At 49.7% G+C, this 16,609-nt stretch overlaps 1 protein-coding gene across 6 annotated transcripts in view; it reads left to right on the forward strand.

The window, feature by feature from the left end:
* The first annotated feature begins 670 nt into the window (after positions 1 to 670).
* Positions 671 to 16,609, forward strand: part of GCNT4 (glucosaminyl (N-acetyl) transferase 4) — a 35,215-nt gene continuing 19,276 nt past the window's right edge. For 3 of the 6 annotated variants that reach the window (XM_073344235.1, XM_073344236.1, XM_073344234.1), the window contains exons 1-2: positions 9,166 to 9,765; positions 13,486 to 13,699. The gene's annotated coding sequence lies outside the window, so the exon portion shown is untranslated. Of the gene's footprint in view, positions 976 to 9,165; positions 9,766 to 10,010; positions 10,232 to 13,485; positions 13,700 to 14,303; positions 14,414 to 16,609 lie in introns of those variants that run through there. The other 3 variants (XM_073344237.1, XM_073344239.1, XM_073344241.1) reach the window with 3 other exon arrangements.

Here is a 16,609-nt window from a genome sequence, read left to right on the forward strand (position 1 = left end):
TTGCCAAGTGCTTTGCACAATGGGATCCTGGTTCATGACTTGGCATTCTGGTAATACAGATAATAATAATAATAATAAATTTGATACAGTGAATTTAAGGAAGGCAGTGCAGCAATTGAAAGAGGGGACTGTATGCAAGGGGTTTTAAAGCTGGGTTTTTTTTTTTGTACTTGTATTTTTTGAATGCTGAATTTTTGCCCTTGGAAAAGTTTCACCAATTATACCAATATAATTATACCCGTATAGTTTAACAGGTGTAACCGCCTGTGTGGGAGCTCTTATTCTAGTGTACCTTTTCTGGTTTACATCTCAACAATATATTGTGCCAGTGAGTTCCCCTTGGTCTTTAGATATTGTATAAAAAGGTTATTTTATTAATTTAAAATGTGTTGCATGTCAGTGTTGTTAGTTATCTCCTGGCTCACACACCAACATTTCCTGGGGACTGATTCATGGACCTTATTTTTTCATTACAGATTAGATTGGGTGAGTAACTCCTTTCCCCTGCAGCCACACCCCTGTTCTTTGCATAAGTAAATTCCCTACTCGCTGTTGTGTACAAAAACTGGGCCCCCGAGGCAAGCCTGCAGTCGCATGTTTTCCTCAGAAAAGTTGAAAGCCTTGTTCTGCAGAGAGGAAACTGACAGGAAATTAGGCAAGAGAATGTGCCTCCTTTCCCATGGTTTCAAGTAATGAACAATTAAGTGGAATAAAATATTTAAACAAGCCACTTTTTCCATCACGGAAAATATTGGAATAAAGACAGAATAACTAAGCTCCGGAGCAGCTCTGCCGGGCCGGCCCGCGAGGCTCCGCGCACCCCGCCGGCCAGCGCTGGGGCAGGAGGGGCCCTGGGCGGCCGCAGGATGAGAGTCGGGGCAGCAGCCCCACAGCTTCGCCGGAGGGAGGAGCCGGCCCGGCTGCGGCAACAATCGCTGCCACTTTGTACCCAGGAGTGAAACTTTCTGCATCCAGGTGAGCGAGCGGTCGGGGCAGCCGGGCTGGGCACAGAGCAGGGGAGCCGAGCTTGGGCGGTAGAGAGCGACAGGGGACTTCGGGGAGCGGGTGCGGAGGAACCGGGCTGCGGGGAGCCGGGCTGGGAAGGGAAAAGGGGGGCAGAGGTAGGCAGGGACGGCTGGGGGGAAGGAGCGGGGGGCCGCGCCGGGCTCAGGACAGCTGGGGGGCAGGCTAGAGATCGGCCTCAGGATCCAGCAGCCGCTGGTCCAACATCTGCAGCAAAGGCGCTGGCAGCGCCCCGCTGGGGGCCGGCCTGGCTTTGTCTGGGGTCCGCCAGGGAGGAAACGAGCAGGCTGGGGTCTGGGAAGGGGGAGGGTGTTTCGGTGACAGCGCTGGGCTGGTGGTAGGCGGCGTTTGAGGTTATTTTGAGTTAGTGCTGGTGGCTGTCCTTTGGGGTCATGTGTCCGATCTCAGGGGATTATCTCTGGTATGTGGAGATGGTTTGGGGGTGATGGGATGAGTTGAGATCGAGGCTGGTAGTTGGGGGTGGGGATGTGTTGCTGTTGGGGCTGTTGTAAGGGGAACAGTGATGGAGTCTCACCAGACGATTTATTTATGCTCACTAATAATAATCCTGGTGGATGCTCCATGACTGACTATTTCAAAATCAGGATCTGCTGTGGGAATTATTTTGGGGGACTTCCTGGGCCTGTGTTATGCAGGAGGTCAGACTCTCTAGATGATCACAATGGTCCCTTCTGGCCTTGGAATCGATGAATAAGAATGTAAGGCTCCAAAAAGAGCTTCACCTGGTGCACGAGTAACATGTCAAAGAGGGACATACAAGCCCTGAGGGATTATCCTGAGAATTTTCATACATCCACAGCTGTGGGTTTATAAAGCCCATGAGCGCACATTAGGTAAATGTAATAATTATATAGGTCACTGGTTAATGTTGGGACCCTCCCTCTCCCATATATTAGTCCTGTGTTTGTTTCAGCCAGACTTTTAGCTGGGATTTTCCTTCATGTTCTGCATGGGAAATTGGCAGAGAGAGATTAGCTGGAACACAATGAATTTGGCTCAGAGAGATTAAATGACTTGCCTAAGGAAAGCCAATGAATCAGTGGCACAGACAGCTAAACCTCCTGTTCTTCTTCGACTGCTTCCTCATATCGATTCCAATTAGGTGTGTGCGCGCCGCGCGCATGATCGTCAGAAGATTTTTACCCTAGCAACACCTGGGGGGTCAGCTAAGGTGCCCCCTGGAGTGGCGCCTTCACAGTGTCCAATATATGCCCCACCTGATCCAGTGCCCCCTCAGTTTCTTCTTACCACCTGTGATGGTTGTTGGAACTGTGGAGCGTGGCTTAGCTGAACTCCACTTTCCCTAGCTTCTCATTAGCACTTGTTAAAAGTTGTAAATAGTTTATAAATAGTTAATAGTTCTTTAGTAAGTAGTTATAGTTCTTAGTGTAAATAGTAGTTGTGGGGTAAGGGGCTTCTCCCCTTCCCTCCCAGTACCCGGGCTGATGCCTAGGTCTCTGGGTTTCAAACCATGCTTGGCCTGCCTTAAGCTGATGCCTACGGGAGACCCCCATGACTCCTGCTTGAAGTGCCCAGGAGAATCCCATCAAGCTGACAAGTGCCTCATCTGCAAGGCATTCAAGCCTCGGACTAAAAAGGAGCAGGACTTTTGTCTGAAGCAGCACCTTATGGAAGCGTCACTTAGCCCGATGTCCTCAGCCCCATGCCGAGACTTCATTGGTTCGGAGCGCACCTGCGGCACCGGAGCGCTCAGCGCAACATCCGGGCACCGACAAAGACTCCCGGCACTGGACGCCTCCGGCACCCCTACCAGCGCGGCAGCGTCGCGCTCTCTCTCTCTGGGACCGAAGAGGCAGCACAAGCAACATGCTGCCCCGTTGCAGTCGCTGGCGCCACCTGGGCCTCCCTCAGAGCCGCATCCAGTGTTGGAGTGACCGGCATAGGCACCAAGCCCTGCACCCTAGGCTCTGGCGCTGCAAGCTCCCCCGTGCGCACCGTGGTTGAGCTTAGGCCACTGTCCACGCCGGAGACATTCTCCATGGCGCGCGACCTGATGGCGCTCACTGAACCGGGACCATCGCAGCCTCTGGTGCCACCGGTACAGGCTGTTCCTTCAAAAGGAAAGCCCTCCATGCTACACCCTCCATCACAGAGCGAGATAGGACAGCACCGATCCCGGTCATCGTCCCGATCCAGACGCCGGTCTCGTTCATGGCACCCCTCGCAGTCCTGGCACTGATCACCATCTCGGCACCAGTCGCATTCGCGGGGTCGCTCCGCCTCACAAAGATCTTCTTCTCAGTACGGGTGGTACCAGTTCAGCTCCCGGCACTGATCACAGCACCGGTCTGAGTGCCGATTTACTCGGAATCGATCCTGGCGCCAATCCACCCATAGATCTTCATTGGGGTCCAGATCTGGCTCCCGGTACCGATACAGCCACCAGTACCGATCAGGATCTCGACACCGATCTCCATCTCCCTGGAGCAGTGCAGTACCACATGCCAAGATGGCACCATAAACATACTCGGCCCCACCTTGGCCATCCCGCTCCGCCTTGAGGTCATCTCAAGCAGGAAGTGGCTACCACGTTCAGGACCAAGAGGTGGACGGTACTAGCCAATGGCAGGACGAGGGCCAGGACCCTAGTCAGAGTCCTCTGCAATGGTCCTTTTGGACTCCTTGGGCTTACCATCAGGCCCAGGGTGTCCCCTCGGGGGCTTTTCTCTCTGCCCACTCAGAGCCCCGGGTACCAGAGGCCACAGTGAGTCGCCCTCCCCTGGGTGGCTCGGAGGCGACTGCCCTGTCCCCAGTTCAGGCCCACGCCCCTAGCGTGGTGGACCTAGGGCAACCAGACCCTCCCCAGCAAGACCTTCCCCAGAACCCATTAGTCCTGGGGGTATCCTCCTCATCTTCCCCAGATGAGGGGATAGCGGGTACGTCCTCCTCTAGCCCCCCACCTATAGACCTCCGTGCCCACCAGGAACCTCCAGGTGGAGGAGGTGGTGGAGGTAGAGGATCCAGTAGTGGCCATTCTGTCTGCCGACACACCATCCAGAATAGCCTTGCCTTTCATTCGGACTATTCAGGCTAATGCCACTACAATCTGGCAATCTCCAGCCTCTATTCCTCCTACTGCCAAGGGGTTGGAGAGGAAATATTTTGTCCCCTCCAAAGACTTCGAGTACTTGTATACTCACCCTCAGCCATGCTCTCTTGTTGTACAGTTCGTTAACGAGAGGGAGAGACACAGCCAACAAGCCCCCGGACCTAAATCCAAGGATGCTAGATGCCTGGATTTATTCAGGTGCAACATATACTCTACTAGTGGCTTGTAACTCAGAGTGACTAACCAGCAGGTCCTCTTGAGTCGATTCAATTATAATACCTGGAACTTGATGCAGAAGTTCAAGGAGCTTATCCCTCAAGAGTCCAGGGAGGAGTTCGGGGCTTTAGCAGAGGAGGGCAAGAAAGTAGCCAGAAAGAAACAAGCCTCATTAGACGTGGCAGACTCGACAGCTAGGACTCTAGCCTCAGGAGTAGCTATGCGCCGCATCTCCTGGCTACAGGTCTCCGGTCTCCCACCTGAATTCCAGCAAACCATACAGGACCTACCCTTTGATGGCCAGAGTCTGTTCTCGGAGAAGACAGACTCCAGTCTTCAGAGTCTGAAGGACAACTCGGCCATCATGTGTTCACTGGGCATGCATACCCTGGTAACGCAATGTAGGCCCTTCCAATCCCAATCACAGCACACCTACCCCAACCCCTGGCCCAGACAGGACTTCTTTAGAAGACGCAGCCGAGGTGGTAGGTGGAGACAGTCTGGTCAGCAGATGGGCCAGAGCCAGGGTCCCCCCAAATAATTTGCAGGACCCAAACAACACTTTTGAAGGTGTGCCCAAAGGCGGAGCACCAGTCTCCTTCCAGGATCCTTCCCTGCCTTTCTACAACCGCCTCTCCCATTTCCTCTGTGCGTGGTCCTCTATAACATCATACCGCTGGATCCTACGCACAGTGGAAAGTAGATACAGCCTTCAATTTGCTCGCCCCCCCCCCATCCCCGTCCTTTTTCAGGGACCCTTCTCACGAGCAACTCCTTCTACAGGAGGTGCAAATGCTCCTAGCTATCAGAGTGATAGAGGAGGTTCCAAGGGAACTGAGGGGCAGGGAGTTTTACTCCCGATATTTCCTAATCCCCAAGGCAAAGGGGGGCCTACGGCTCATCCTGGACCTGCGTGGACTCAGCAAATTCATGGTAAAGTTGAAGTTCTGCATGGTTTCCCTGGAGACCATTATTCCTTCCCTGGATCTGGTACACTGCCCTCGACATGAAGGACGCGTATTTCCACATAGCGATTTACCCGCCACACAGGCGTTTCCTTCACTTTGTGGTCAACCGACAGCACTTCCAGTCTACCATCCTTCCCTTCGGTCTATTCACAGCACCAAGGGTCTTTATGAAGTGTATGGCTGTCGTAGCTGTCTCCCTTCATCAACATCGTATCCAAGTGTTTCCGTACCTCGATGACTGGCTCATTCAGGGCTGCTCCAGGGACCAGGTGCAATCTCATGTTCAGTTCACCATGAGCGTGTTCAGACAGCTAGGCCTGCTGCTCAGTGTAGAAAAGTCCACTTTGGAGCTGACCCAAAGGATAGACTTCATCGGCGCAGTCCTAGATTCAAAACTCGCCTGCGCATTTCTACCGGAAGCACGCTTTCAGGCCCTAGTGAACATCGTTCATGGCCTGCAAGGCTTCCCGACCTTGACAGTACGGACATGCCTAGGTCTCCTGGGACACATGGCGTCTTGTACATTTGTGACCAGACACGCCAGACTACACCTCCGTCCACTTCAGGCCTGGCTCTCAACCGTATACCATCCAGGCCGGCACAGCATGGACATGGTGGTCACGGTACCGCCGGACATCTTCGGCTCCCTGAACTGGTGGCTGAACCTCAAGTAAGTAGTCGAGGGAGTACCATTCCATGCCCCACAGCCCTCCCTTGCCCTAACCATGGACGCATCTTTTCTGAGTTGGGGCACTCACCTCGGGAACCTTCGCATGCAGGGCCTTTGGTCCACACAAGAGATATCCCTGCACATCAATGTACAGGAGCTGAGAGCAGTGCGCCTGGCTTGTCAAGTATTTCACAGGCAGCTTCAGGGCCATTTTGTTGCAGTTCTCACAGACAACACAACGGTCATGTTTTATATCAACAAACAAGGGGGAGCACAATCGTCCCTCCTCTGTCAGGAAGCCATTCTCCTGTGGGAATTCTGCATAGCCCACTCGATCCCTCTGGTGGCGTCTTTTCTCCCAGGAGTCCAGAACACCTTAGAGGACCACCTCAGCAGATCCTTCCAGGCTCACAAGTGGTTGGTTCGCCCAGACGTCATCCACTCTGTCTTCCAGAAGTGGGGGTTTCCCCACATAGACCTGTTCGCCCCTCGCGAGAATCGGAAGTGCCAGGTGTTCTGCTCTCTCCAAGGATGCTCCCCAGGTTCCCTATCGGACGCCTTCCTAATACTGTGGAAAAACCACCTGTGTTATGCCTTTCCTCCATTCCCGTTAGTCCACAGGGTCCTGCTCAAGTTGTGCAGGGACAGAGCTCACTTAATTTTGGTCACCCAGGCGTGGCCCAGGCAGCACTGGTATACCACTCTCCTAGAGTGGTCGGTGGTCACTCCAATTCCACTTCCGTTGTGGCCGGACCTGATCACGCAGGAACATGGACGACTCTGCCATCCTGACCTGCGATCCCTCCACCTTACAGTGTGGACGCTGCATGGCTAACTCCATCTGAGCTACGTTGCTCCCGCTCGGTGCAACAGGTCCTTCTGGGTAGCAGAAAGCCCTCTACCAGATCCACGTATTTGGCCAAGTGGAAGCGTTTTTACTGCTGGTGTGCTCTGAGTGATATGGCCCCCCCTGAAGGCGTCAGTACCTACCATCTTGGACTACCTCTTGTCCTTGAAACAGCAGGGCCTGGCAGTTTCATCCATCAGAATACACCTAGCAGCGATTTCAGCCTTCTACCCGGGTGAAAATGGGCCCTTGGTCTTCTCCAATCCTATGGTCAGCAGGTTCCTCAAGGGATTGGAACACCTGTACCCACAAATTCGGCATCCGGTCCCTAAGTGGGACCTCAACCTGGTCCTATCCAGACTCTTGGGTGCCCCGTTCGAGCTGATGGCTACCTGCTCGCTCCTGTACCTTTCCTGGAAGACAGCCTTTCTCGTAGCTATCATCTCGGCGAGGCATGTGTCCGAGCTTAGAACTCTTACGTTGGAACCATCATACATGGTGTTCCACAAGGACAAGGTACAGCTGTGACCACGCCCAGCCTTCCTTCCTAAGGTGGTCGCTGCCTTCCATGTCAACCAAGACATCTTCCTCCTGGTCTTCTATCCAAAGCTGCATGCCTCTCGACGGGACCAACAACTGCACTTCCTAGACATTCGCAGAGCCCTCGCCTTTTACATCGAGCGAACAAAAACCTTTTAGGAAAACAACTCAGCTGTTTGTTGCTGTGGCAGACTGGATGAAAGGCCTCCCAGTCTCCTCCCAGCGCAACTCGTCCTGGATCACATCATGCATCTGTGCGTGCTATGATTTGGCTGGTGTCCCAACTACACACCTTACTGGCCACTTCACCCGGGCCCAAGCTTTGTCCTCCACTTTCCTGGCTCATGTACCAATTCAGGAGATATGTAGAGCAGCAACTTGGTCATCGGTACATACCTTTGCTACCCACTATGCAATAGTCCAGCAGTCAAGAGGTGATGCGGCATTTGGTTCAGCAGTTCTGCACTCCGCGACATCTCACTCTGACCCCACCGCCTAGGTAAGGCTTGAGAGTCATCTAATTGGAATTGATATGAGCAAGCCTTCGTCAGTGAATCTGGCTCGGGAACTTCCCACCCAGAACTGTTGTTCTTCGAGATGTGTTGCTCATATCCATTCCAAATCTGCCCTCCTTCCCCTCTGTCGGAGTAGCCGGCAGGAAGGAACTGAGCTGGCGCTGGATCAGCTGGGGCATATTTTCAGCACTGTGAAGGCGCCACTCCAGGAGGCGCCTCAGCTGACCCACTGCCTGTGGCTGGGGTAAAAATCTTCCTACGATCCTGCACACGACGCACACACACCTAATTGGAATGGAGATGAGCAACACATGTCGAAGAACAACAGTTACAAAGTCCTTTTCCGCACATAAAATGGTTGCTTTCCCCAGTCAACACTTCACGTTTTCATAACTTTCAGAGTCCCCCTAGGGCTTATCTGGAGAGGAAACAGCCTGTGTTAGTGGAGGATTGATGCCAATTCACATGATCTCAGTGACTGTCAGCATCATAAACCCTATGCAAAAGTGAATCCCTTTAAAAATAAAAGAAGTAGCCCGCTATAACATTTCTAAGCATATCCAAATTTAGGTCACAAACATGAAGAGAAAGGCGTTACTTGAGATGTATATAGATTCACTGCTGCCGGGTTTTGTGCTCCAGCAGCTGGGATAGAGAAGTTGAGGCTGTGAAATGAGTAACCCGTTTTCAAAGGCAACAGTTTAGCACTGAACGTCCCCCGCCCCCGTCTTTCACCACTTCCCTGGTTGCCAAAGTAAGGGGGGGGGGTGCTGGGTATGATGAGTTCCCCTTTCTGGCTCCCAGGGCTGAGACCAAAAGATGACCAACATCGAGGCACAAGTACCCCCAGACGATGTGCAAAGCGTTCGCTGGTTGCAAAAGCGACCCCGCCGCCAGGGAGCCAAGCCCCAGCGGCGCGGCTCGGGGCAGGGGGGGATTCCCGGGGCGGGGCGCGGCCTCTCCGGGCACAGCTGGATTGCGGGCCGCTCCAGCTGTTACTGCAACATCCCAGCGCTTCTGCCTCTCGCTCCTGCCGGCCGGCAGGTTGAGGGAGGCGGAGGCGTCCCTCCTTTCCCGTCACGCCCTGGGGTGCTCAGTCAGCCCCGCAGCCAGGGAGGGAGCAGCCCGGGGCGCCTCCCCCAGCCCCGCTGTCTTCCGCCTGCTGCTAACATCTGCTGCAGCCCGCGCGCTGCCTCGCAGCTGCTGCGACCGCAGCCGCAGCCTGGGCTCCCCCGCTCTGCGGCGCCTTCGTCCGTGAATCTGGCCCGGGAACTTCCCACCCAGTCAGCCCCGGCTCAGAGCCGCTCCCCTGCCGGGAAGGCTGGTCCCGCGCGGGAGGCGGGGTCACCGCCCCTCGGCTGCTCCGGCTCCGCCGTAACTTTGCATGTCGGGGTTCCCCTCGGGGAGGGGGAGCCCGGCCTGCCCCCGGGCGTGGGGAGCACCGCGGGGCTGCGAAGCGAACCGGCTTTCGCCCGCCAGCTACACACACAGTTTGCCGGGCGGGGCTCACTCGGCGCCCCAAACTTTCGCACAGGCTCCGCCCGGGGGGGCAGCGGCGCGCCGCGGCTCGGAGCTGGCGGGCAGAGGCGGGGCGGGCTCGTGACGGATCGTGTCCAAAGCTGCCGAGCCCAGAGGCAACAGCGGCGGCTTCTGCCTCCCTCCCCCCGGGCCCCGGCTGGCGGCGGGGGAGGACAGAGCGAGCGAGCTGAGGGGAGGCGCGCAGGGGCTCGCTCAGGGGTATTCGCCGCTGCGAGCGCTCGCTGCCTCCCGGGGACTCCAGCGGGCCCGGCCCGGCGCGGGAGGAGCAAAGGTCGCCGGCTGAAAGGAAGCCCGGAGGGACCCGCGGGGAGGCCCGGAGCCACTGAGTTGCTGCGCTCAGCCCAATGGCTGCAAAGGTAAAGCGGGACTGGTTTGTCCGTGTTCAAGCTCGGGGCGCCAGGGCCAGGCACTTCAGAGTCCTCTTGGTGCTCCGAGAAGCCTCGGGGAGCATTCAGGGGCTGGTGTCACTCCGGCTAGGTCCCGGGGCGTAAGGAAGATCTAATAAAGTGAACAACACGCACCAATCACATGCCTTTGTGGGGAAACAGCCGGCACAGAATTATCATCCAGGTCATGTGAAATAATAATTCATTGGGAGCTGCTGCCACGGCTTATTGATACCAACTGTGGGGGCCGGTGCCCTGTTGGTCTGGGTTAGAAAGCAGTGGTTCCCAACCAGGGGTATACACGGGGGACATCAACTCATTTAGATATCTGCCTAGTTTTACAACAGGCTACATAAAAAGCACTAGCGAAGTCAGTACAAACTAACATTTCATACAATGACTTGTTTATACTGCTCTACATACTATATGCTGAAATGTAAGTACAATATTTATATGTCAATTGATTTATAATTATATGGTAATATGAGAAAGGAGGCAATTTTTTCAGTAACAGCATCCTGTGACGCTTGTATTTTTATGTCTGATTTTGCAAGCAAGTAGTTTTCAAGAGAGGTGAAACTGGGGGTATGCAAGAGAAATCAGACTCCTGAAAGGGGTACAGTAGTCTGGAAAGGCTGAGAACCATTCTTTAGATTGTAAGTTCTTTCAGGCAAGGAATGTTTTACTCTGTCTACATTTTTTGGCACAATATTTACAGTTTGTGGCCAAATGTTGCAAAAACGGTTGCATAACTTAGGCTCCACAGTGTGTATTTGTGCTGAATGCTCCTTGAAAACTTACTAATAAATGTAATTAATAATGAATATTCTGTGCCAGGTGTTGCACCAGAATGGCATGATACTTTTGTTTGTTTGTTTTTTACTAGCCACACATTTGTAATTGTAACTTGCCATCTGGAGAAGTATGTACATATTTACAGGATAGTTTGTAGGAATTGTATTGCATGTTTACATTTGCTGCTTGTGCTTCAGCTCTATGCACCACATCTGTCACTCCATTGACATAAATGAAACAAGGAATAGACAGGGTAAATGTGTGTGTGGGGGGGGAAGAAGGTGCACGTGGGCCTGATTCTGCTCTCACCTGCATCAGCTTCACACCAGTGCAATACCACTGACTACTTCTATCGCATGTGGGTGCAAGCGGGAGGAGGATCAGAGCTTTCAAAATTTTAGATCTTCTTTTCTGTAGTTAGTGAATGATATCAAGGGTTTTCCTCCAAGATGGAGATTCCATGTTCTTGTCAGTGGTGTATTGCTTGAGATTTCTGACAGGAATACTGGATGTTTTTAAAATCAATTTGAGGAGAACTGTTAGGCTTGTAAAAATGAAGGACTGGGTTTACTGGCTGTGGTCAGGCATTCAGATTACTCCAAACTCTGCTAATGCACTTCCAGTCTGACCTGCAGCACTCATGCCTTACGGTTCTAGTTTAAGGCCTTTTTATGAACAGCAACTGTTAATCATGCCAACTTCTTAGTAAATTTTGGTTCCCCATTACAATACCACTTAGAAGTTGGCTGAGCCATTCAAATTTGTTTTTTATCATTTGATGTTAGGTCTCCACCGATGAAAGGCTAGTGCATTAATTTATAGTAGCACTGAGCTTCCTAGTACATTTATTCTTGTTAAACTCAAGACCAGTTTTTTCTAGTAGAGGTAAAAAGTTAAAAAATGTTAAGTGCTAGTCTAGCCAGGAGAACATTTCCCCCTAGAGAAGAGGAGTTAGTTAGTGAACTCTCCTTTTTCCATGCTGCAAACCTGATCACCCTATCCCACAGAAAAATACATGGATTAGGTCATTGGGAGCAAAATTAGCCGTGAAGTTCCACATAATAGGCCAGATCTTTGGCTGATGTATATCACTGTTTCATTTAATTTCATACAGCAACACTGATTTACACCAGTTGAGGATCTGGTCCACAGAGGTTTCCCTAAATTATTCCAGGGGTTGGGGTTTGCCCTCCTGTGCAATGAACAGAGAGTTCCACACATACATCTGAGGTCTGCGAGGCTGGGTACATCTGTGCATAGGCATTGAGCCGTCAGCTTGGCTCTGTGGCCCCATGATCCCTTTAGGATTCTAGGTAGCTCAGCTTTATTGGAGCCATGCTACGGGAGCTTCTTCCATCAGCAGCTACTGATAGCCCCTTCCCCCCGCCCATGAATAGTGATTTCAAGATATAGAGAGGGACAATGAAAAAGTTATTTGAAGCTTCAAGCTACATTGACTGTTTTGCAGATTCCCATGAGTTTTGGAGAAGGCAATACATGCCTAGCCCCTCTCCACTTGAGGATCTCTGACTTTGTAGAGAGGAGGAGTGGGAAGAAAGAATGGCAACATGGGTCTCAGAACAGGGGTGTTGGAACTAGGGGAGCTGGCGGTGTGGTAGCACCACCTAGCTTTAAGTGGCTTCCATCATGTACAGGGTCTACAGTTTTGTTCAGTGACTTTCAGCACCCCAACAATAAAAATTGTTCCAGTGCTGCTGTCTCAGAGGATGATTAGGCCCCTTGTAATTGTAAATCAAGAGTGAAAACATTGAGATGAGAATTATTATTGCAGATTATTTTTAAGAGAAAATGGGCCAACATTTTCAAAAGCACCTGAGTGATTTAGAAGTTTAAGTCCAATTGAAAAGCAATGGGACTTACGCTTCTAAGTTACGTAAGTGCTTTAGAAAATTTGACCCATGATGTTCTGGGCACTGTGTAAGACAAAACAATAAGACCATTCCTGCTGCAAGGAGTTTACCAGCCAAAAACAGATGCATAAAAGAAGATGCACTTGGAGACCCAGTTAACTTAGTGTTGGTATGTAATGATATCTCTCCTCTTATCTAGTGCTGGGGTAGAGTGTAGATATTGTGTGTGTGTATGTCATATGGTTTTGCAGAAATTACAATGTTGCCTTTCTGATCACAATAGTACCTCTGAGGTTGAAATATCATTTCTTTCTAAACACATGAATCAAAATTTCAAAAACTGAACATCTGAGCAAAATTTCTCGCTGCTTGTACCTGCAACTGATCTGAAGAAATAAAGCCTGTTTCTCTTCCCACTTATACAGGATCTGCGTACTAGTGGAACTCCACTGACTTTGAGGGAGTTACTTCTGTTTTATACCAGGATTTCTGAAAGTTAAATTAGGCCCAATGTCTTTCAAAGTAGCTGGTGTCTAATAAAAGAAATGTCTTTACCTGCAGTTCTCCAAAACCGTATTTTTCAAGTTTGCCAGATTCAGGTACCATCAGGAGCAGATATTATGTTCCATTGTATAACATAACAAGAAAATGAGTGACAGCATAAGGTGCTATGCCTCAGTGTATTAAGCGGTATGTTTGAACAACGGGCTGAGATCAAATTTTTCAGATGCCAAATGTTCTTTTACATAGTTCTCCTGCTATCAGGGGAAAGTCTGAGCAAGTGTCAAACTCAGGTCATTGTGGGTATTTAGAAGATGTCAATAGTTAAAGACAACAGTAATTTCACACAGTTCATGCTAAGAATGGGTAGTAGAGGATTTGGTACAGTGAAATCACGAAACCAAGCTGTTTAAATTATGAACTAAACATAAGCAGCTAAAGAGATGTGCTTATTACATAACACTTCCACGGTTACTGTACTTTTTAATTAACATTTTAATTTATATTTTTTTTTTCTTTGCAGGCAGGAATGTTCCCCCTGGTCCTCACATATACATGTCTGAATACTCGATTAAAACATAGTTAAAGAGGATATTAAAGCTTGGAACACTGTTTGTGGGTTCTAGGAGGATGGAGGAAAACAACTACTCTTGTGTATCCAGTCAGTCATGGTGTCTCTTGAGCAAAGCTTTCTAGAACACTTTCCCAAGGAAAGAAGATAAAGCAAAGTTCAAAAGGTAGGTTTAGACTGAATGTTGATTTGAGCAATGTTGTTGACTCAGCAGGTATAAGTTGGAGTGGTGAGGATTCCTGTGTGGAATAATAGCCTTGAAGTATCTGATCCACAGCAAAGGTTCAAACCAAAGAGTCCGTAAGGAACTCAGTAGTAATGTGAGCTGCTTCGTGCTCATAGAGAACTTGTGGGTAACTAGCCGAGGGTGTTTCCCCTTCCATTACAGCTTAACGGGAAGCATCATCCTCTCTCCTTCTAATGCCCTCTGCGAACCCTCCCCAGTTCTGTCCATGTTAACCTAAATTTCATGTCCCATGGAAAGCATATCAGGGGCTTTCACATCAGGTTATGTTTAATTAGGAGTCCAAATATGGATTTAGATGCTTAACTTTTAGGTAACTAAGTTTGAAAATTTTGCCATTAACTATATCTTTACTTATCCCTAGATCTTATGCTTATTTCCCCCCTCCTGCTGGGTTCTGCATCTCTGGGCCTCAGCTGGCATGACACAGTAATTTGGGACATATGAGTGGAAGAAATTTGCCTACTGAATCTTGGGCATTGTACCTGAGAGCTCCCAATCAAATAACATAACAAAGGGCCGGACCTAAACTTTGCTTGGGGGGAAGAAAGGTCTGGTGGTTAGAGCAGTATCCTAGGACTCAGGAGACCTATGTTCATTTTCCTGCTCTGCCACAGACTTCCTGTGTGACCTTGGGTAAGTCACTTAGTTTCTCAGCTGCCATCAGTAAAATAGTGATAATAGTTCTTCCCTCCCTCACAAGGTGTTGTGAGGATAAATATATTAAAAAGCTTCAGGCGATCAGATACTATGGTGATTTGGGCCATATAAATACCTAAGACGGATGGAAAAGAACATACAGGAAGTTTAAAGAACATACAGACACCTACGACTGAGTAACAGACAGAGAGGTAAAATAGTTAACGTTGGGTGCATCTGGTGCTGTAGGGAATGAGAAATAAGTCTGTGCACCCACCCGCCTTGTGGGGTCTCAGTGCCCAGGCTCCAGCCTGAACCGAAAAGTCTACACTGCGATTTTTAGTTCCATGAGCCTGAGGCAGCCAACCTGCGTTCTGAGACTTGGTGCTGTGGGGTTTATATTGAAGTGTAGATGTATCCTCTGATGTGAACAAATACAATAGATGTATAAATACAAATAGATAATTATATAAATACAATGTACCCTCTGATGTGAACAAATACTAGGGCTTAGGATATAGAAGTGAAACTCTTAAGGTAGGATTTTACCCACCAGAAATATGAATACAATCAGCAAGTGAATCTATGTGGATCACTACTGAATCTTCCTTAGCAGGGTTAACAAGACAGCATAGTGGGACTACATAATTGGCAGACCCATCTGGCAGCTCCTGACTTGGGTCACTGAAGCAATTATATTCTGTGCATGCTGCATAGAAACAGAAACAATGTGAGGAGGAAATCAGATAAAGAATCTAGTAATGGCAGAATTCCTTATGATCACAAATAATCCCTTGCAAAGATGCCACCAGTAAAATAGCACCATTTGAACAAAGATAAGAAATGTGTCAACAGTTCATGGGAAAGGTTGGACAAGACTCTGGGTAGAAGCAGTTATGTCGGATCTTGCCATTGACATGTTTGTCCTTCTGGACAGATTAGATCCAGAACTCTGGTTCAGGTGACCTTCAGGTCTGAGCATAACCAGTGGCCCTCATCAGAACTGTCCCCCCTTGGATTTCAATAAATGTTCTTCATGGTTATCCCCTCCCTGTGGGGGCAGGACTGAATTATCTTAATATGTAACCCAAAAGATGAAGAAATTTGGATTTTTTTTAAAAAAAATGTAGTTTAGACAGTGTAGCTATTACTTTAAATATATCCTTGGACACTGGTTAATTCCCAAGTGTATGGTATGTCACTTGGCTGTTTTTCTAGAATCTAGAGTTTTGCACGGCCACGTGGGAGTCCAATGCCAGGGAGGAGTGATGCCATCTGGAAAGGCTGGGTGAGGAGTCTAGTGGTGGAAAAAGTTGTTGAGAACACCTGAGAACCACCTCCTCCTCTTCCCCTGGCCTGCAGTCCTGATGTGACCCACTTCCCCACATTGCTAGTTCAGGAAGCAGCTAGATACAGCTGCTTGCGTGGGAAGCAGGCAAGAAGCAGTACTGAGCACAGAATGGCCTAATGCAGGAAAGAGTTACCCAGAAGAGGTAGGAGTCAGTCCTCTGTTCTTGTGTACAGTCAATGTATCTACAAGCTGGTGGTGCATGAAAAGGTCATTGGCATCTCTGAGTTTCACAAGGAGCCTGGGATTTGCTGTTACTTTGTGTACACACAGTTTATGGTAACAGTTGTAATAATAGTCAGGAGCTGCAGTAAAACATTTAAAATCTCCCAACAACCCAAATGCTCCCTGCGTAAATCGTTAGTCTTAGTCAAATGAAATCATGCCTAAGTCCGGGTCTTCAGATATCGCCACACCACAAGCCCATAGACTATGTTTACTATCCTCTTCTGATTATTTAAGTCCATAAACGTGTTTAGTTCATTTGAAGCCCAATTTAAGCCTTTCTTGCCCTGAAATCCAGCTGAAATAGCAATGCTGTCACTGAGCTGGTCAAGACAATCTGGTGCCCAAGGCAAAACTTCAGTGTGCTGCCCCTCCCAGAACAGACTTTTGGGGTGGGAGGATACGTTGAGCCATCTGTTGGTTCGGTGGTGCCTTGTTTGCCTATAGCTAGAGTGACCAGTGAATTGGTGCAAAGCCCTTCTATTCTTGTTTAATTCTGAAATGCACCTGCAATCTTGGCCCTGAAATTCCAGATTCTGTTGCTGGCCTTAGCAATTTCAGGACAATGAGACTCGTTCAGAACTTGTGTGCCAGTTTTATACCAATTTATCTCTACTGAC

Source organism: Lepidochelys kempii, chromosome 5 (genome assembly GCF_965140265.1).
Source record: "Lepidochelys kempii isolate rLepKem1 chromosome 5, rLepKem1.hap2, whole genome shotgun sequence".
Classification (NCBI taxonomy): Eukaryota; Metazoa; Chordata; order Testudines; family Cheloniidae; genus Lepidochelys; species Lepidochelys kempii.